The 21,590-nt window shown below is 48.0% G+C and overlaps 1 long non-coding RNA gene across 1 annotated transcript; it reads left to right on the top strand.

The window, feature by feature from the left end:
* Window positions 1-9,381: 9,381 nt before the first annotated feature.
* On the top strand, window positions 9,382-11,888 carry LOC139828181 (uncharacterized). The gene is made up of 3 exons (XR_011739543.1): window positions 9,382-9,525; window positions 10,955-11,348; window positions 11,818-11,888. It is a non-coding gene; the product is annotated as an uncharacterized lncRNA (long non-coding RNA).
* The last annotated feature ends 9,702 nt before the right edge of the window (window positions 11,889-21,590 follow it).

The following is a 21,590-nucleotide window of genomic DNA, read 5'->3' as shown; positions in this document are numbered from 1 at the left end:
TACCTGTTCCTTTCCCATTTCAAGACGTTATTTTTTACCTTCCTGGTAGCTGTGAGATGATTTGCAATCTTGCGCTAGCATCTGCCTGAAAGAGAACACGGACCCTTTGGGTGCCTCCTCAAGAAATACTTGCTCTATGGTTCTGGCGATGTCCAGGCTTCAAGGGTGGGGCATAGGGGAGTGTAAATCTTAGGGGGCCTCCCGGGATGTCTGCAGGTTTGGGTGACCCGTGGCTGGGACGGGGACGCCGAGGTTGTCAATCTTGCCCTGAATCTCTCGCTCCCTCTCTTGCAGCACCCGAGACCGAATGGAGGAGCAAGTGTACGGGAAGTTCCTGCGCCACGACACAGATCACATTTATCGCTCTCGCCCTGAGAGACCCGGAGAACCAAACCGTTCCCATCGTGCCTTGAAGCAGCCTCTGCTCACGCGCTTCTCCCAGGGAGAAGGCAGAATGGCAGTAGCTCGCCACGTTATACCACAGGGTGCACACTCTGCAGCTTTCAAGCCCAGCTCTGCGTTAGCTCACCCCTGCAATTTTGCACCGCCCACGCAAATTTGAGTTGTCGCTGGTTGTTGCAGCGTTTGGCTTTGGTGAGGACAGCGTGTGTTTGTCAGCAGTTGGTGTAGGGTGGAATCTTGAGGAGAAAGTGATATTTCCGTGCCAGAACTGGTTGGTGTTTGCCTGGTATTGTGGTAGTTGTTCCCGCAGGTGATCAGTGCTGGAGTATTATTGCAGGATGAGGGGATTTTGAAGGCTTGTCTGTGAGATGCACTAGAGGCAGCAGTTGCAAGCGAAAGGCTGAGATTTGGAGAGTTTGTCGGTGGGTTTTGGACAGTTGTCAGTTGAAAGTTGGTTGTTTGCAGGTGAGGTGTAGAGCAGAGGGTGAAGCTGACTTTGCCTGGGCGGCGCAACTGGATGGGTGTGCAGAGCTGAGGAGAGCGGGCTTCTGCGGGTGACCCTAAAGCTGGAGAACCAGCCAGCGGCAGCTCCAGACACTCCCGCAGGGCCGGGCAGGGCCAGTGTCCTGGGGCACAGGGAGTGTGACCCTCCACAAGCACCAAACAGCAGGTGAGGACCGTGGGGATTTGTACTGAGCTATGATATCTCTAACCCATGAAACTGGGGTCCAGCCTGAGCAGGGCATGTGCGGAAGCTGTGCTGCAGCGGAGGGGCAGAGTTGAGGGGAAGGGCTGTGTGAGGGGCCGGGGCCAAGGCAAGGCGGGCACGCTGTGGGGTGTGGGGAGGTGTCAGCCCCCAGATTCAGCCCCCGTCTGACTGTAGTGCCCTGGGGCTGATGTAGCTCAGTCCTCTGTGTGTTTCTCTTCAGGTGGAGCAGCGTGCAAAGGAAAAGCAAGGAAGGAGGCGAACCTGTGAGGAAGAGTGATCGAGAAAGAGGATTGGAGGGCACCTGTGAGTCAAGAGGGATCAAGAAAGAAGACAACGGTGGTGGAACCGCAGGTCAGGAGAGCTCAAGGAAGGAGAAAGGTGATTGTGGCAGTATTCTGACATTGGGCCTATGAGAAACTGTGAGAGTTGACAGCGTGAGAACAATCATTAGTGGAATAACACAAGAAGCATGTACTGTATGCTACGTGATACATCGAGGACAGAGGGATTGGTACAGGAATGATACATCAAGGGGGATGACGGGGGTAGCTTGTGGTATAGACAACGATGCTTTTATGGCAGTACCAATATATCACTTATGTTATGACGAACTTACCAAATCAGCAAATGCTTGAGCAAGCATCATAGCGAGTATAAATGCAAACCTGAGTTCGTAACAAATGTCTCTTGTCTCACCTTAAAAGAGAGTTGGTGCCACATTCACTACAAATGGCACCCGAACAGGGACTTTGAGTGCGGCTGTAAAGGCAGCAGCCGTTCTGGTGGCAAAGCCCAATTGAACAAGGACAGGGAAACAGAGCCAGGAAACAGAAACCACAGCGTGCACCCATCAGCAAGAAAAGATGAGCAATTTGGAACCATAGGAGGGAAGTTATCCCTTGAACCAAACAAACCCTAGATGTCCTTCAACTTTTATTAAGAAAGCAAAATCACAATGTACCAGTAGTCCGATTAATGACTTTATAAGAAAGGCTTGCTGATCATGTGCTGGACTTTCCTACAACTGGTACATTTTAGTTGGAGGCATGGCAGAAAGTTGAACGAGAATTATATGAACAGGCAGCAACTGGAGATAAAGCTGCTTGTGAATATTTATCTACTTGGGCAAAAATTATGTCTGCTTTAATAGCGACTCAGAAGGAAGTAGTTGCGCGGGTTGCAACTAATTGTGAACCTTCTGCTCCTCCCTTGCCAGGGAAGGAGGGGGATCCTGTAGATAGATTAGGCAAAAATGCACTGACCACAGATGTAGTAGTGGATAAAGGATTGGCTGATAACAAAGCCCCTGCATGTACACTACAGTGAACACTTTTGGCAAATGATGGTTTGTGGGAGTCGCCTGACAAGCCCCTTGATCCTGGCCCGACGGACCCAGAGTAAGAGCCTGATTTATTCCCCCCGGATGTTACTTTGCAACCGAAAGTGCGCACTAATTAAACCATGTGGGATAAATGTAGAGAAGAGGCTTTGAAAACAGGAGACTCGAAAGTGGTTACGGCATGCCCAGTGATCTGTTGTGAACAGCAATCTCCAGGCTTTCAGCAGCTACCATATGATGTTGTAAAGGAATTACCAACATTAGCTAAAGAAAATGGGGTTACTTTATCATTTGTTATACATTTTTGAAGCATTAAGCTCCTCTTACGAACTTACTCCACATGACTGGCGTTCTTTGTTGAAAATGATCTTAACCATACAGTATATTGACTAGTAGTTATCTGATTTTTGGGAGAACTGTACTATAGAGACCGTTGATAATGCATATCGGATGAGATGGATTGATTGCAGTCCTTTAGCTGGGGAATGTGCCCATGCTTTGCCAGATAATCAAGTTGCGTAACCCAGAGAGATATATATGTGGTGTAATAGCAAAACTAGCAATGAAAGTGGTTCGGAAGTTACTGGAGGTTGGGAGAGATGCCAATACGTCCTTTTCAAAAATCTTGCAAGGATCACAGGAACCTTATGCGCTGTTTTTAGACCGCTTGCAAACTGCTTTGGAGAGACAAATTGATAATGACACAGCGCATGAGTTGTTACTAAAATAATTGGCTTTTGAGAATGCTAATGCTGATTGTCAGCGTGTGTTGCAGGATTTGGGGAATAGGGAAAGGTGTACTATAGCAGATATGAGAGTGTGTCAAAACATAAGTCAACTGAACATTATACCAGCTCTCTAGCTGCTGCTTTAGCAGCACAGTTACAAGTATTGGGAACAGAACTGAAATCGAATTGTTTTTGTTGTGGGACACTGGGTCGTGTAAAGAAAGATTACACAAAGTATGCACGCCAGACTTCGAAGGCTGTACCTCCTAGAGATCGTCCAAAATGGGGAAAGGGCAAGCACTGTGTGAGTGAACATCATTCAAGGATTAATGTAAAGGGGGAGCCAATTAACCCTTCCCAGGAGGTGGGGGACAGGACTTCCCCCACCCCCATCAAATAAATTCAAGTCTAAACTCATGACCCGAGATCTCTTCCCTGGAACAGCTGGAAGTGCAGGGCTGGACTTGGCTGCCAGCCCGTCAGTGATGATAATTAATTACTGCTGTGGTATTGCTTATTCCCAGAGGAGTGTGGGGGCCTTTAGTGCCTAGTGTGCATGCTTTGTTAATAGGTTGATCATCTACTACCAAATTGGGTTTGTTTGTTTTACCTGGAGTAATTGACTCTGATTATCAAGGTGAAATCAAAATTATGGCATGGACACCTGTGCCACCTTGCTACATCCTGAGGATGCCCCCAGATTTGCATTTTGTGTTCCTTCACTTAATCAAGAGGAGCCTATGAAGAGATAGCATTGGGTGGTATCACCACAAGGGATGAGAAATAGTCCAACCATTTGCAAGACAGTAGTTGCAGCAGCTGTACAACCTGTGAGGAAGCTGTACCCCTCAGCTTGTATCTGTCGTTATATGGATGATATCTTGCTTGTCATGTTATAAGAGCAGGAACTACAACAAGTAATGCAAGTCCTATGTAACGCTATACAAAAGGCTAGATTACAAATTGCACAAGAAAAAATTCAGAAAACTGCTCCATGGAAATATTTGGGGTGGCAAATAACAGAACAAGAAATCATTCCTTAGCCAGTAACTCTTAAATTCCATAATATCATGACCTTAAATGACTTACAAAATTGCTAGGAGCCATAAATTGGCTCCGACCTATTTTGGGCATTGCCACAGAGGAACTGTGTCTACTTTTTACACTTTTGAAAGGAGACCTGAATTTATTGTCTACTCAGGTATTGGATGACAAAGCTCAGCAGGCCATATAGAAAGTATTCGATGCTGTTGAACAAAAATAGGGATGGGGACGCAATTTGCAGCTGCCAGTTTGGCTGGCACTCATAGCCAATACCGTCCAACCGTTTGCAGTACCGTTTCAATGGGACAAGTCATTAAGTGATTCTTTAAGAGTTGGAATGGGTTTTTCTAGCTCACACACCAATGAAAACAGTTTGGATAATAAAAGAAATGTATGCAAACCCAATAATTAAAGGCAGAGAATGTTTGTATGCTATGTATGGGACAGACTTTGAATGTATATTTATTCCTACAACAAAGGAGAATTTGCAATGGTAATTAACTGAAGATGTGAATTTCCAGATTGCATTGGCAACATATGCAGGGAACATATCAGTTTATTACCCCCAACATAAACTGTGGGCTGAAATTGGTAATTTACCGTTGTAGGGCAAATGCTGCTGTCAGCAACGACCAGTAAGTGACAAGACTGTATTTACTGATGCCTTTGGTCGCTCACGTAAAGTTGTAATTATGTGGCTAAACTCAGATACCCAGTGTTCCAAACACAAGGTAGAAAAAGGAGACCAAGGGTCAAACAAGTTCTTGAGCTGACAGCTGTTAGGATCGCTTTTGAGTGTTCTGTAATGAGCCTTTGAATGTTGTAACTGACTCATATTATGCAGCTGGCATACTTAACCGCCTGGAAGCTTCTTTTCTGAAGGAAGAGGATAATCCTCTTTTGATGGCTGAATTGAGAATGCTATGGTTCCTAATAAATCATAGACGTCATGGTTTTTATGCAGCGCACATCCGCTCTCGCGCTGCCCTTCCAGGACCTCTTGTGGAAGGCAATAGGAGGGCCGATGCACGAGCTGTGCCGCTTACTGTGCCTAAAGCCTTGGAGCAAGGTAAATTATCACATAAACTCTTTCACCAGAATGCAAAGTCGTTAAAACGACAATTTCAAATTACAACGGATCAGGCCAGGAGCGTTCTTATGTCCTGCCCTGATTGCCAACAGTCGGCACCGGTGCCATCCAAAGAGGGTGTTAATCCAGGAGGGATTACTGACAAGTATGGCCAGCTGATGTAACGCGTTGTTCTGAAGTGGGTAAATACGTATGTGTTTCTGTAGACGCTCATTCCAGATTTCTCGTTGCGGCTGCACGCACTGGTGAAAGAGCACGGGACGTCTGTAAACAGTGGTTGGCGTGTTTTGCTGTTTCAGGAGTTCCAGGATATGTAAAACCAGAGGAAAGCGGAACGCACGCTGGATTAGAGGAGCGATCCCCCGAGTGCCCAGCGCGCCGTAATAAAAGTGCCTGCTTTTTAACACTTTCAAAACAGTGTTAGAGAGTCTGTTTGCCGACTTTTCGGTATCGTTTTCTGGCGACAAGGATGGGATAATCTGCCTGACCTCCCGTGGACCCCAGGATCTCTGGGACCTTGTGCCGGCACCGGGGAATTCCCGGAAGGGATCACGGATCCTCGGGCCAGCTCGAGACGTGGGTAAAACCCCATCAATGAGATAAGGCACTTTCATAGTCTGGTTTGTTTGCAGGCTGCCTGCGCGAGACGTGGGCAACACCAGCGCGTTGGGTCTGCGCATTTTGGTAAATTGGGTAAATTAAAAAGAAATAAAAAACTAAAGAGGAAAATGAGAAAACAATAAATAAAAGAGAAAAACAAGGGAACAGTAATTTGATAAAGGTACCTTTAGTGATTTTGCTGTTTGTGCCTTAGCAATTGTATAATTGTTTGTGTCTTTAGTGATTTGTTGTTACTTGTGTCTTGGGTGATTTTATAGTCCAATACTTACGGTTAACCAATTGTTTGTTATTGTGATTGTGAAATAGGTAGTGGACAAGGGACAGGAGGGATTTGAAAGAAGTCCCCCCCGGCTGTATTTTGTGACATTGGAAAAGGATCGTTTGACTCCCTGGGGAAAGCTACCAGGGGGAATCTGATTGAATATTGTAATTAATGGTGGCCACTGTAAAGAATATTAATATGCTGCACAGGTCTGGGTGGGTATACCTTGAGATGTGTAGTATAGCAATGCACTACATGTAATATATAGTAAGATATATGTTTTAAATCATATATTGTCTATTATATAATGCATATTACACAATACAAAATGTTACATACGCATTGTATTTGAAAAAGGACAATCAGGGAAAGAAATTGAAACCAGTAAAAGGTTTGTTGACGAACAGATATTGGTGTAGAATACACAGAGAACATTAGATCAGGATTGTCCCTTGGTGAATGCAGGGTGGCATCCTGATGTCCTTATATCGGGGGACAGGCTGAATTGGTATGGACAGTGCATTTTATACGGGATTGGACACGCTGTGCCTAAAGCTGTAAATACGCCAAAGCCTTCTGAGATAAAACAGGATCGTCTGTGCCTCATTTGCTACACCCCTTTACCTGTTTCCCAAATTGATTTAGACTGTATTTACCATTGTAAAAATAGAGCTTTCCCCCTTTAATTTTTGTCATGTATTGTAATTCATAGAGATATTGGAGCCCGTCCTACCTAAACTGTAGAAAAGACAGCAGCCATGTGTATTTTTAAATAAAGATTAAATCAAGTCTGCTAGCTCATTATCTTTAAGCGTTCTACTGTGATCACCTCCCTCCCAAGGTTTTGTGTCTATTGTATCAGGGCCTGACACCCACGGCCACAGTGGATGAATCACCATGGGCACAGCACCAGGACCCGCTTGTTGGTGTCCAGGGTATCCACTCCAGCAGACACTGTCAGTAAAAGAGCACATCATGGAACTGGAGAACCATCTAATTGTGTCATTATACACATTCACTGCTCTTTTTTCTGCTTTATACCCCTGGTAGCTTTTTAAAATGGCACAGTTTGAAAAGGATTTCTGTTTTGGCCCTGCACACGGAGGCTGATTTTCGTTTTCTAGGGCCTTCCACCCGGTTCACCGCACCCGTGTGATCACTGCGCTGCACGTGGGCAAAATCAGCTGTGCCCTGTGTTTCTCCCGTAAAATAGTAAGAACGCTAATACAATCGTGCCAGGAACTACCTTCACTGTGAATATTTGAAGGAACCCACTGCTAATGTATTGTTAATGGGTACTTGCATTGGGGATTAGATGCAACAAAAATCCATACTTTCTTTTATCCTTTGCTGTACAGGAGGTGGTTGAACTTTTCTATAGCAGATTCAATCACCTGTTGTAAAGCGAGATGGTTGTCTCCTGTGAGGAAGCAGGGTAGATTTACCCATGCTCTATAAGCACCATGGATGAGCTATATAGAGTAACAGCTTAAAAACAAACCAACCGACAACAAGAAGCTAACGATCAAAACAACAAAAGGAAAAAAACCCCAAACAAACCAACCCAAAAGCGCAGAGGCTCCTGAACGCCCCCTCTCAGTGCTGTGATGTCCGTTTCCAGGGAGCCCGTGGGGTGTCCCCACAACCGCAGACACAGGTGACCCGGCTGGGTGGTGCCAGCAGAGAACAGTTGGTGTGACCCAGCCCGCTGCGCTGCCCTGGGAAAGCCGGGGACAAAGGGCCGGGCCGGGGCATGGGGAGGTTGGTTCCAGCTCACGGATCAGCTCACAGCGACTGCGGAAACAGCCCCGAGCCGGGACGGGCCCGGCCGTGTGCTCCTGTCCCCCGCCGCGGGGGTCCTGGCTCTGGACATCGTTGCACAGGATCGTTTGAGAACCGTTCCTGAAGGATGCGCAGCGCCCAGAGCAGCAGCGCCTGCCCGGCTGCTGCTCAGCCGAGGGTAAGGGCTGGAACTGACCCTGTAGCAGCAGCAGAGCTGCCACAGCTGCGGGCGAGCCGAGTTACTGCTGCAGACAAGACACGGGGCACAGGGAGAGGCAATGTATTTTATTAGGACAGAAGGCATCTTTAGGAAAAAAACACATTTTAGCAATGTCGGGCTATTATCTTTTATCAGTGTGTCTGCCATGTGCGCGGCTCTGGGAAAGCGCGTTCGGGGAGCTCAGGCTGCCCACGGGTCAAGAAAAAGCGCCCGCGCTGCGGGGCCCGGGGGGCGCTGCGTGACCGCGCTCGGTGCTGCCGTCTGGTGGCCACCGCCCGGAACTGCAGCTGGGGAGCGGCGCCCGGTGCCCGTGCCGCGGGTAAGAGGGGGACTCTGCCACTGCGGGCGGCGTCGTGCCCGTCAGAAAGGGGGGGGCAGCGGTCGGACGAGCAGCCGGGAAAAAACGAGGCCCCCGGCTCTCCCGGGGAGGCCCCGCTGCGAGGGGAATGGGCGAGGCGGCGGCAGGAGGCGGCGGCGTCTCCTCGGTCCCGGGCACAGGGGAGAGAAACCTGCCGGCCGGAGCTCCTTAGGGCTCTCTCTGTTCACAATGAATTTAAGGGTAGGTGACCACCCGCCCCCCTTGTCAGCGTAAAGCAAAGGAGCGCGGTTTGTTGTTTCCTTTCAAACGCGGCTGCTGGAAGCCGCGCGGGCAAAGGGCGTGGGGGTCCCGGCAGGGCGGAGAGCAGACGGGTGAGGGTGCAGAGCGGGCCAATCAGATGGCGCGGGAAGGCTGGGGGGGGGGCGGATCGCTGATAGGCTGCCAAGGCACGTCAATTGCCATTCTGTCCGCCACTGAGATTGCCGGAGGGGCGGGTGTCGGAGGCTCCGTACTGCGCATGAGCAAACTGCGAGTACTGATGGGCCGAGAGAATGGTGATTGACTGGTTCTCGGCAGCCAATCGTGTTGCGGAAGGGAGCGGGTGCTGCTGCCTCCCTACTGTGCATGCCCAAACTGCGAGTGCTGATAGGCGGAGAAAATGGTGATTGACGTGCCTAGGCAGGCTATCATTTTGCCGGAGGGGCGGAGCATCCAATAGAGGGACAGTGTGGGGGGGTGGAAAGCAGCCAATCAGCGCGGGTCCTGGCGAGCGGGTCCGTGGTGTCTCGGGGTGGGTACCGGGAATTAACGGGAACGGGGGTCGGGGCGGTTGCGGAGCGGTTGCTGCAACCGGCGCCCAGGGACCTGGAGGTAGGCGGCTCAGGGCAGCCCTTCGTGAGGTCCCCGGAGGCGGCAGAAAGGCAGAGGGGAAGGAGGCGACAGCCGGGAGCCTCCCGCCGCGGGACGGTGGGAGAGTGCGAGGGGAACGGAGCGGCGAAAGAGGCGGCAGGTGACTGCGTCCGCGGCGAGGGTGACCGTGCCGTTGGAACGGGGGGAGTGGGATGGGCCGGCGCGGTGAGGAGGCGTTCGGTTCGGTTTCCCCGCTGCCCTTACGGCCGAGCTGGCGAAGCTGGTGGGAACGAAGGCGCGGTTGCAGGCTCGGTGGCGTGGCGGGTCGGGCGCCGCTTCGCCGGGAGCTCGGGGCGAGGCCCGGCGGGTTCTGTGTCCTGTACGTGCGGCTTTCGTTCCGCGGCTCTCTGTGTGCTTTTTTGTTTTGTCGCGTTTGTTTTCTGGGGTTTATTTTGCGGGGTTCCCGCGAAACGCGGCACGACCGCTCGCCCGGGGCTGCCGCGGCGGTCTCAGTGCTGCCGCCCTGTGGCGAAACTCGGGTACTGCAGCGCACGGCCGGGGGAAGAGGCGCCGTTTGACCCGAAGCGGTCAGAAGTGCCAGAAACCAACGCCAGAACCGGCAGGAGCTGCGGCTTCGCAGTTCTGTCAGCATTGATCTTAGGACTCTGATTTTGATGCTAGTCGTTTTTACTTACATTACGCTACAGTGTTCTGTTTGGTACTGCTAGTGGGTAACAAATAATTGTGCTGTACCACAACGCGAGATGATAATATTTCGTAGATTTATACTGCCAAAGAGTTTGCAAGTATATTGAAAAGGGGGGAACTCAAGAGAAGCTACCAAGTTAATGTATATTGCGATGAAGTTATAGAAGATGTACCCTTCATTAACCGGTTCACGTGGGGTAAATGCTTTCTGACCGCCTGCACGATGAGGGGATGTTTTTCACGTTTTAGATCCTTCTGCACGACAAGAGGGAGACAGAAGATTTAATAACACATTGTTTAGAAGCTGAGAGCTTAGTTTATATTTAACTAATAGATGTGTTGTGAGTGAGAAACTAAACATTTATAAGTAACTTCATCAATTATTTCTTAGGCTAGATATATAGTATGTTCAAAATTTAAAACAATTGTAATTAATATGTAGCAGCTGTGTGACTATAAGCAATGCAAGAGTATCCAGTCGTGGGAGCACTTACAGAGGACGACCCCCAGAGCTCCCCAGTGCAGATGAAAGAAACATTGCCTGCTTAACGGTGTAATTGACTCTGCTGTCAAACTTATTTCTCCGTTTCAGTACGAGCCCATCCCGTGGCCTCACAGGGCTGTGTCCTGTGGCGGTGCTGTGGGGAAGGGGCGAGATGCTTTCCTGCACCGGTGGATGTGTTTGCTTTTATGCTGAGCGTGTCCTAAACGGTGTCAGTTTGTCTTAATGCTGTCTGGCGTTGCTGCAGTTGCTCTGGTTTTTTGAGGATGCCTTGTGTTTTGAGGTGGCCCGTTTCCCTCGAATCCTCCGTTAGCTCAGCTGCTCTCCTGTCCCTTCTTCTGACTAATTCCTCTGCTTTCTCCTGCTCTACTTTTTTCAGAGGCTGAACTCTAATTTGGAATTTCTGTGTTTCTGAGGGGGAGCTGTGAACGCCCGATGCTCAGCAGACCCCCCAGCCCAGGCGGGGAATGGAACCTGGGGAGCAGCGCCCAGGTGGGAGACGCGGCGCCGTCCTCCGTCCCCAGCGTGCGGCAGAGGAGCAGGAGGCGACAGCCGGCCGGGGGCAGACGCCGGGTGCGTCCCCAGCTCGCCAGAGCTCCCGCCGAGCCTCCTCCCGCGGCCCCGCTCGCCCCGTGCAGCCGCCCCCAGCTCCGGCAGCTCCTGCGAACCCGTCCCGTGTTCCTGGGCCGCTCCCAAGCCCCGTTGTGAAGGCAGCAAGCCGGCCCTCGGCACCTCTCCGGTGGCCCCTGCGGAAGGAGCAGGCTGGGGCAGGGGTGAGCTACGGTGCTAACGGCCGCTGCTTCTTCTCTCCCTCTCCCAGAGGCCGCGCTGAGGATGTGGCCGTTCACTCCCAGCCCGGGGGATGCCGTTGGCTGCGCCCGCCTCGGGCTGGCGAGGCTCGTCTGGCAGCGTGGCGGGAGAAGGGACAGGGGAGCACGTCCCGTGCGTGGACGGGGGCTGCTGCTGCTGGAGCCAGAGAGGTTGGGGAGAGGTAAAGAGGAAGAAATGCGGGGCCGTCGGCCCAATGTCCGCTTCCTGCAGCGGGCGAGAGAGCGAGCCCCTCTCTCCGGGTGGCGAAGGCTCCCTCTGCGCGGCGTGCGGCGGGCCGGGGGCCAACGTGCGCGGCAGGGTCCGTGCGCGTATCCTGGAGCGGGACGGCTGCCTGGCGAGCGAGCCAGCGAGGCTCCATGTCCCCGAAGCCTCGTCTCGTAGGAGCCCTGACACCCCACCGTGTTCTCCTAGGCTGAGGACGGCCGAGCGCCCCGAGTTACCGGAGAGGAAGGGAGGAGAGAAGGAGACGGGAGCGTCTGAGCTGTTAGAAGCCTCCTGGCAGCCTCCTGCCCTTCTCTCTCTATTCGTTTGTCTCGCTCACTGTTGCTGGCGTTTTTTGTTCAGCATCTCGGCGTTCCATTCCTCCTTCCTGTTCATCTCTTATTCTTTCTGACCTTTAATGCTGCTCCCTGTCCCATTGTTTCTCGCTGTATCCCTGTGTCCTGCTCCCTACCCACAGTCATATTCTTCCCTGTCCTGTTGGCCATCCCAGGTTTCTTCCTCCATCTCCATCCTCGCCCCATCTCTTGGTCCTGCTCCCTACCCAGCCCGGTTCCTGTTTCTCTGCCCTTCTCCTTGTCTTACTCCTGGTTTCTCTGTCCTCTTCCCTCTTTGTTTTTGTTTCTCTGTCGCTCTGCCCTGCTCCCTGTCACTGCGTTTCCTCCTTCCTGTCTCTGTCCCGCAGCCCGGCGCCCACTTCTCCTTTGTCTGTCTCTCCCACTGCCCATTCTAGGATTTTTCCCACCGTCTCTGTCTCCTGCTCCTTGTCTCTCATTTTGGCCTCTTCTTCCCTTTGCCCTGCTCCCTGGCCCTTTTGCCCCTCTCTCTGTGTCACCTTGTCTTGCTCCCTGTCGCTATCTTTCTCTGGCAAGCTTACCCTCCTTTTCAAAGGAATCACAAAATCACTTTGTTGGAAAAGATAACTGCAATTTAAAATATCTTTACCCTTTGAAGAAACAGCCTGGAAAAGATAATTTTTGTTTTTTTCCAGTGGGGCGGTTCACGAGGACGGATGGGCTGCTGGGCTCTTCAATGACAGCATCCAGGGCGAGGAAGGAAATCTTGGCTATACTTGGGTGATATCTGTGTCTGTGTTCTGTGTGTATCTGGGAAAATGTGTTCTAGGGAACTCAGACTGCCAATGAGTCAAAAATGGCCTGGTTATCCAAAAAACGCAAACGCTCCAGTGGCCGTATCAACAGCTGTACTGAAGATGGTGCAAAATACTTTTTTCTCCACTCAACTGTAGCCTTCACAAGAAAAAAGGAAGTGTCAGGTTCCTCTCCAGCTTTGTTCTGAAGGGCTTTTCCTCTTTCAGCTGGATGTCTGCTGCCACCGTTTCACCGCGGTTGCCCCGTCTTCTGCTACAGAAGTACCAGACAGACAGAAGGAATCCAGAGCGGTCTGCCCGTACAAGGTACGGCTAGGACGCGTGTCTGCACTTTTCCTGAGGTACTTGTAGAGTGGACTTTAAAGTTAACATTAAGAATGCACCGACTCTCCTTCTATATTTTTAATACGAAATATTTTACCAGGAGTACTAAAAATAAGGTCTGTTCTGGAGCACGGTACACCTGTGCAGAGCTCACCTCCCTCTGGTTATTTTCTCTTCCTGAAAGCGTAATCTTCTGTTTCTGTGGGCTTACTATTGAATGATACTATGGAAATGATTTTGTACTAAAAGAGGAAAGGAGGTGTTTGTAAGAGTTCAGATGTCCAGAAGAAACAACCTGATTCAATGACAAATGCTTTGTTCTTTTTCACTCAATAGGTTTTTAAAATATCTTAGAATAGTACTCAAAAAGCTGACAGAGATACAGGCACCTGGGCAAATCGGTTTTGTTCTGCGTGTTTGCCAGGTGTTCCCAAGAAGCACTTTCAGCCTCGTAACTGGTGGCGGTGAGTCCATGTGTGATTTGGATGAGTTATTGTTTCAATAGTGACTTTTTTCTCTTAACCTACAGTGTGTAGTTCTGACTTCAGTTGGTAAGAAATCTTCCAAAACGGCAGCATTCCTCATTCCAAGAAGCTGCATTTTATGAACCTGCCCTCCGAGTGGATCTTCCCAGGTGATGTAGTGGGCAGTGGCCTCATCAACAACAGGACTGTTCATTTTCTTTGAAACAACCAACCAAAGTCCATTTCCTTCCGCAGAGCCCAGCACAGCAGGCCTGGCAAAGGTTGGTGGCACCGCTGGGCTTTGGGTTCCCGGTTGCGACAGTCGAGCTGTCACGGTCACAGAAACGTGTTCCCCTGTGTGCTGCAGTGCAGCCAAAAGTGTTCGTGAGTCTGACGCTCCTTTTTCGTAGCCTTATGCTGCACTGCAGGAATGGGGATATTTATTTATTTTTTAAAGTAAACCCATGTCTTCTATCTCACTGATTTTCCTATCAATGAAACTTAAAGCAAATAAAATGGTCTAATTTACATGTTGACTTCCATAGTTAAGAGTAATTGTTGAGTAGGTGCAGCATATAATTTATTAGGTGTACTTAAGCAGATGGGTATTTGTTCTAAAAACTGAAAAAGAGAGGCAACTGGATGCTATGAGTGTTTCCCCAATATCTGACAGCGTGCTCTGACGTACTTTGTTTCTGTCTGGCTCTCAGTGGCGCTTTTCCCTGGCAGGTCGGGGTGTCCCTCGTGCTTGAGCCGTGCAGCTGGCCACGTGTCCCTGCTCATCGTGCCACACGCCAAGTGTGAATCGATAGCTCTGTCTAAATATACATAAATGTAATAATATGATTGTAACAATATGCCAACATCTGCAAGTCTAGAAAGATATTTGTGTCCAAAGAGAAGGCTAAACAGGTGCGTAAGTATAAATGGATATTCTAGATAATAAGTGGTGATATATATAAGCATAAACAGATATTCTGTATAAGTTTAAGCAGATATATACATGTAAATGCATACGCAAGTGTGTAGATGTCTAAGTAGATATACATTACAGTGGAAATAGATGATATATATGAATCAAATATATTCCCTAAATACATACGTATGTGTAAAAAGAGACATAGGAGTCAATGTCAGTGATGTACAAGGTTTTTAAAATGCAAAGAAATTCTGTTTATAGAAAGGATTAAAAAACTCATCCTTACCCGGAAATGTCTCTGGCGGGTGCACTTGAGGGAAAGGCCTGAGCTGCCCCCAGGGAGCAGAACGGCACCCGCACCTGGTCAGCGGTGGGAGCAGGGGCTGGGGGGCTCTGTGTGCGAGCCAGACGCTTCGTTCCATAACTGCGGCAGCCGGGGAGCTGCTGCGAGCTCTCTGCTGAATGACTGACTGTGTGGTGATGGTTTTTACTACTCACAGGGCACTGGGCGAGCCCCATTTAGTTTTCTTGTAATCTAACTTAAGTAAAAGCGTACTGAATAGAATTAATCACCCGACTTACAAGGCTGTGTGTCGTCTTTGTGTTTGTGGTTTGTTTTTTTTTTTTTTTTTGAATACGCTCTCTGCTTCATGTTGCTGGGAAAACCGTGTGCTGTAAAGTTCTGCTCATATTTACCAAAAGCAGCTACAGGTTACACTGGACATCTGTGAGATCAGGTGTGGTTTGTACTTCGCAGGGAAAGAAACAGAAAACAGGAAAAGAAATAGAACGAGAATTAATAGAAGTAGAAATAATAGAAATAGATGGGGTCGAATAGAAACAGAACAGAGCAGAGCGTCGTGCCGGATATGCAAATCTCCTCGGGGCTTGGGCAGGGAGGTGAGTAGGCGGGGAGAATGCAAATTGAGATTCGAAGCCTGCAAATCAGATTGCGAGAGATAAGAGCAGGGGCGGGGCGCATGGGAACGGCAGGCGGGGCGAGGATGGGGCGGAGAAATGCAAATCAGAGGCGTGGCTACGCAAATAGGGCACTAGAGAGCTCGAGCGGGCCGCCGGGAGGTTCCGCCGAGGAGGGTTCTCTGGGTGGGGTGGTTCTCTAGAGCGGATTCTCTGTTCCGCGTTGTCCCGGGTGACTCGTTTGCTGTGGGTGATCCCGGGTGGTCACCCCGGTGCAGGTCACCCCCGCACGCACGCGGACGTTCAGCCCCGGTTCCGCGCATGCGCGGTGGCGCCCCGGTGCTCCCGCGGTGCACCGCCCGCCGGGTGTCGCTGGTGCTGCCGCCCGGTGGCCACAGCGCGGTACTGCAGCCCGGCGCGGGGAGTGCGGCATCGGGCTCAAACCAGAGCTCAAGCCCTGCGCTTGTGGGACGGCCTAGTAGAGCTGGGCTTCGGTTTGGAGGAGTTTTAATGCACGTGTTAAATTCCAGAGGAAAACTTTGTCTAGTCAGTTAATTGATGCGGTTTTAGTGGCATGTATTACATGTTAATATACAAAGCAGGGTTACAGTGTTCTGTAACATGCATAGGAGGACGTATATTTAAGACAATTCTAGATGTAAACAAGCATTATGGTTCTTATTGGGATATTTGGGCATCTAAACTCTTAAATGGGGGAAAACGTGTGAAGCTCCTGCTAGAACCGCTGCAGAGTGGTGAAGAATGAATGTGGGACAGATCACGTTTAGATGCTTCACTCCTGTCACTTTCAGTCCATAAGGAAGCCAAATAACATGTTTGTGATTTATAAACGTTACTTTAATGTTCATGGTTTTTGCAGGTCACACATCCCAGGGTCTCAGCTGCTGCAGTTCACATAATGTACAGTGAACAGGAGGCGCTGGGTGTCCCCAAAGCGCGCTTCAAATCTGTAGGGTACTCTTACCTGGAACCCTCATTTGACATTTACCGTCTTTGGTTTTCTGAGTGTATTCAACTAAGTAGTAGTTTATTTTTAATGCATCATATTCAATTTATGTTAAAACACTTTCTTTCTAATCTGTGAAAGTATGCAACGTGACTCAATATGTTTGAATTGTAATTATTGGCCGGGTGACACGTAGTGGAAATAATCTTTATTATGATAGTGATGTTTTTCTCAAGGATTTTGCTAAGAAAAGCGAATTTCTCAGATTAAATGGGTAGAAGTCAGCCAATACCTTTTTCAAAGAATGTGAGTTTGTCTCTACCTCTGTGACTAGTTGGAAGTATTCGGGTGTACATAATGTATACATTAAAAACAAATAAAGGCATCACTGATGTTCTGTTGTTGTGTATGGGTGTTTTTTCCTGTTGCTTCATAGTGGTCCAGACAAACTAAACAGAACACAACAGCAGAGTATGAGTCAGTGCACCTGGAGCTGGATCGTGTCATCTTGATCTTTATCACAAGAGACGTGTGATTCAATCACACTAAAAGAATATTACCAAATTGATATATGTCCACCTGTAAAATAATTGCTACATGCTTCGGTACAGTCTGTGTAGTTATGACAACATAATTTAGATAGCAGCAATTTTTAACCTGTTTTTTCCCTGGTAAATAATTTGTGAAGATAGAATGGAAGAAAAAGATTAACAAAAGTTTCACTAAATAATTGTGTTCATAAAAAAAAAAAAATAGATTTTGTTATGATTTCCATTCAATTTCTGATCTGTTTACTTTTGTTTTACAGTTATCTCAAAATTCCTGGATACAGAGCAACTACTTTCCATTTCGGCACAGGTTCCAAAGCAGGATAAGGTATGTTTCAAAATGCACCTTAGATGAGCAGTTACCTGGCTATATATAAGTGTGGCACCTATGCATGATATGGTAGGAAAAAGACTGCGCCTTACAAAGACACGGACTAATGTTGTCATAGTCTGAGAGTGTATCTTATTGTACAGCAGCAGGAGATTCTATAGGAGAACGTTAGAAACATTTGGGTTTGCTTCAATATCACGTTTATCTTAATTTATATAAACTGACTGCAAAAGCTGTTGACTTTTTCGTCACTCCCCACTCTCATTCTCTGTAAATGTTCATCCTGTTTGACAGTACCAGGATGAGAGAGGAATTTTCTTCACATCAGCATAAAAGGAAAAAGTGTTAACAGACATTTACTCTCTTATTTTTGGAGGTTAATACAATTTTTAATAGCCAAAAGAAAATTAGGCATCTTTCTTACTAGAAATTAAATACTTTCTTAGCTTTTAGGTAAGACAAATTAAGATAAATCAGTCTTTATTGTCTAGAAAGATCATTTTGAAAATGGTTCTTAAGAAGCACTCTTGACCTGGCTCGGCTGTGCTTGTAATGCAGATAAACCTGTATCGATCACTGAGTCAGCTGTGTGAACACGCGAGGTCAGCGATGAGACGTGGCTCTCGGTTCCCGTGACACAGATGCTGCACGAGCCAAGCGCAGGTTTTTCGTGCAGATGTTCCGTGTTCCCCCCGCACAGCACCGGACAGAAAACGAAGCACGTCCTGGCAGAGCATCAGCCAGAACAGTGTCTGGCAGCCCCTTCTGCGGGCGGTTCTCACCTCGGCCCGTGCTTTTCTGCTGGCCTGTGAATGCAAGGAGCAGCAATGTAGTGAAGAACTGATTCCTGTGAAGTTTTCCCAGGGTCCTGTCTTAGGGATTAAAAGAGTGCCCTGCTCTTATCTGTCACCTTCAATCACATGTCTTACCAGGTGCACCAAAATGAAATGTGGATAAAAGCGCTTATTGCTAAAAGCATAAATAGACAATAGAGCTATAAATGCTTATAACAAGATAGTTTCCTTGAAGGACAAGCAATAGTTGGTGTGTTGATGTTAAAGCTTCATCAGGAAGGCATTTTCTCCCTCAGCGCAGGTTCAGTCTGTGAGCGCGTTGTGCCCCGTGTTGCAGCCCCTGGAGCCTCAGGAGCTGGTGAACAGGGGAGGCTCCGTCACAGAGCGCCCGGGAGAGCTACTGAATGTTCTTCAGGTTCATGTTCCTTACAACCCCCTCTTTCCCCCTCAGGATTTATAGAGAATTTCACCTCTGAAGTCTTCTGGGAGCTGGAGACAGACAGAATCTTTGCCTTGAAAATCACTCCAGTGATCACTTCAGGATCTTTCAGAGAGAGATTTTGTTCATCAGACCTTGACTTGTATATTGATCTGTACGTTAACACGTGCACTACAAATATCAAACCAAGATAAACACGTGTAGCTCACTACTGGATCTGGGTTAGACCAGACACAGCAGTAACCGCTGTGCGCCTGAGGCAGCGGAACCTCAGCTTTTTTCTACCAAGCATATTGTAACCGTTCCATTATAAGTTGCATTTGTCTGCTGTACCTGAGTAGGATATTTCTGCCAATGCGTTGGAGGCTTCTGCTTGCCTGTGTTTGTGCTGGTGTGCCAGCATCCTAGGGACTTACAACTTTGTCACCTCTCCGTGTCTTCTCGCGGGCTGACTTGACTGCTTCCTCAATGACTTATCTAATGCCAGTTAAAGCAATCAGGTACAGGCTCGGTCAAGGTTGTAGTAAATGCAGAAAAATCTCTTTAATGACACATCAGAAAGCTGAATGTTTGTTGCTCCCAGCTTTCATTGCAGAGATCTGTAACACGAAGGAAAGATCAGGTGCGTGACTAAAGCTGGCTGGATGTCTTCGTGTATACAGAGGACCATGCACACCGAACTTGTAACTGCGCTGTTTCCAATCGCAACTGGCCACAATATAGCAGAGCATGTTATCAATGTTAATTCAAGAGCTAACTCTGTTGCTTTTATTAAATGCTGGATTGACCTATTCAGTGTGTTCCCCTCTCTATACAAGTTTTCATTGCAGAACGTCCCCAGCTGTCCGTGTGTGGGGAGGTGACTCCGATTCAGGTCCCCTTAGTTAGAAAAGAGTATATGGGGTACTCAAGGACCATAAACAAAAAAACCCCAACACCTTTTATTTTGCAGCTTGGCCCAATTAGCAGGAAGATTTACGCTACTTAAGCCAAATTGGTGAACAGTTTAACAGCCAAAGGGTTTACACAAAGGAGTTTTGTGGCTCTAAGCCTTAGGTTATACTGCTCATAGAGGGAGAGGAGATGAAATAAGGGTGTAGGAAAGGAAAAGAGAAGCAAAGAAGGAGAACGAAAGGCCCGTCCCCTCCCCTGTCAGCCCGCGGCCTTTGTCTGCGGGCCTCGGCTGGTGTTGGGATGTAAATCGCGATTCACCTTCTCCTGAGTGCCCCATCTGCTGCTGGACACGGTGTCCATACGGGATTGTTTTCGCTCTGAGTGACCCATCGCTGCGGGATGAGCTGTTGTTGCCATAATGTCTGAGACATAATTCTGTTGAGTCTCTGGCGCAGGAGGCAGATGGTGCTTGTCTGAAAAACCCCCAGTTTCAATCACTGCAAGTGTTCATGATTTGTTCAACATGAACGTTCTCTCATCCTAAGGGGGACTGTCAACTGGCAATCTTGGTGAGATGCGTTAACGGAGAAATCGTGTCATCGGTGAAATCAAGTGGTTCCTCTTATGAAATCTGTGTATATAAGCAAATTAAAGGTATCTGGACAAAACAAAACATCCTTAAGAGACCCTCCTGTCTCAGTCATTCTGGCCGGGGTCTGAGTGGCTGGAACATGAGGGTGGGCAGGATCAGGGCAGTGAGCAGCAGGGAACACCAAGAGTCACTCGTCCTTTCTTCTCAGGGCAGCACCGCACTGTGATCATCTGCAGTGCTCAGAATCCTGTGATTTAACAGCACAAATTCTTCTATCATGCAATAGTTCCCACATCTGGTATCTTCTCAGCCAGGAACAAGATGGGTTTAGGGAGGGGATTGCAGATGTAAAGCGTTACCCGCAGTGTGTGGAAAGAAGATGCTCAGAGCCATGAACTGGTTGAGAACTGGGGGTCCCCGGTCTGCAGTTGGTGTTTTGTCTGCTCATCAGACACTGGCGCTAAGTGCTCAAGCAAACTTTCCTTTCCACAGTCAGGCCCACCTGGGAGTTGGTTGAATGCATGAGCTGTCTTTAAAGAACACGTGAATTTATCTGATTCTCCGCTGGATTTTTTTCCCCCGTAGCTTTATGCCACCAGATTTGTTGCATTAATATGTTACTTACATAATTCCCTGCAGACCCACCTCTCAAGCCTCTTGTCATGTTACTTACCTGACACATTCAATGCCTATACATCTCAGTAACAGTGTGCATCTTTGTACAACACAAACATGTGCGTGTGTGTATGCACATAAAGGTATGTAATTTGGGTCAAATCTTTATTTGCTGTATGTAGGTATGATAACACAACTTGCAGAAAAACACAACCTACCAATGAAAACAAGTTTCAGTTCTGCCCATGGGTGTTTTACCCGGATGACTGTTGATTGTTCACCGTTACCCACCGGCGTCCTTTAAAACTCAAAAAGGTATTGGGACTAGATTTGTTTTTTCATAACATGTTTGTATACTTAATGTATAATACATTAACAAAGTGCACATTATACAGTAATTTAAGCAACAAAATAATTTCAGTGGAGATTTCTGGAAGTAAATGAAGGTATAACTGACGTATTTTATAGCTGCCCAATTTGTAGTTAATATGGTCAAAAATGTGCGATTACATGCAGTTATGTTGTGTGTAGATGTGCAGTTGTATACCTTGCTGATAAGTGCATCCTATTGTGGGTATTTTCATAAGAATTGATATGGGAAAATGAATCCAGGTGGTGTTTCTTCCACTCCCCCCTCCCATATTGTTGTGTTTGCTCTTTAGAAACTGTTTCTGATAATACGGCAAGTTGTTATTGTTGGTTTGAATTCCCTGTAGATCACTGAAATGAAACACACACAGCTTCATTTCAGCAGGTTTAATAGAAATGAATGGGAGATATCAGGAGACCCTGAGGGAAATGTATCACATGAACTACTTGTGAGACCATTTAAAACTATTTATTATGTGCTAACTACACTTATTTTGTCCAATTAATAGCTAATTGCACGCTTTCTTAAAGCTATCTTTCTGTTGAGTTATGGCTCCTTACAGAAATAATCCAAAGCACACTGATCCAGTGTCCTTCTTGAGTCAAAAAACCCTCACAAAGTGTGTTTTATTAAACATGACTACAAACATATAGGCATTTATCAGTAAGGGTGGCCTTCA

This window comes from Patagioenas fasciata, chromosome 6 (genome assembly GCF_037038585.1).
Source record: "Patagioenas fasciata isolate bPatFas1 chromosome 6, bPatFas1.hap1, whole genome shotgun sequence".
Taxonomy (NCBI): Eukaryota; Metazoa; Chordata; class Aves; order Columbiformes; family Columbidae; genus Patagioenas; species Patagioenas fasciata.
This window is presented reverse-complemented; position numbering and strand designations above follow the sequence as displayed.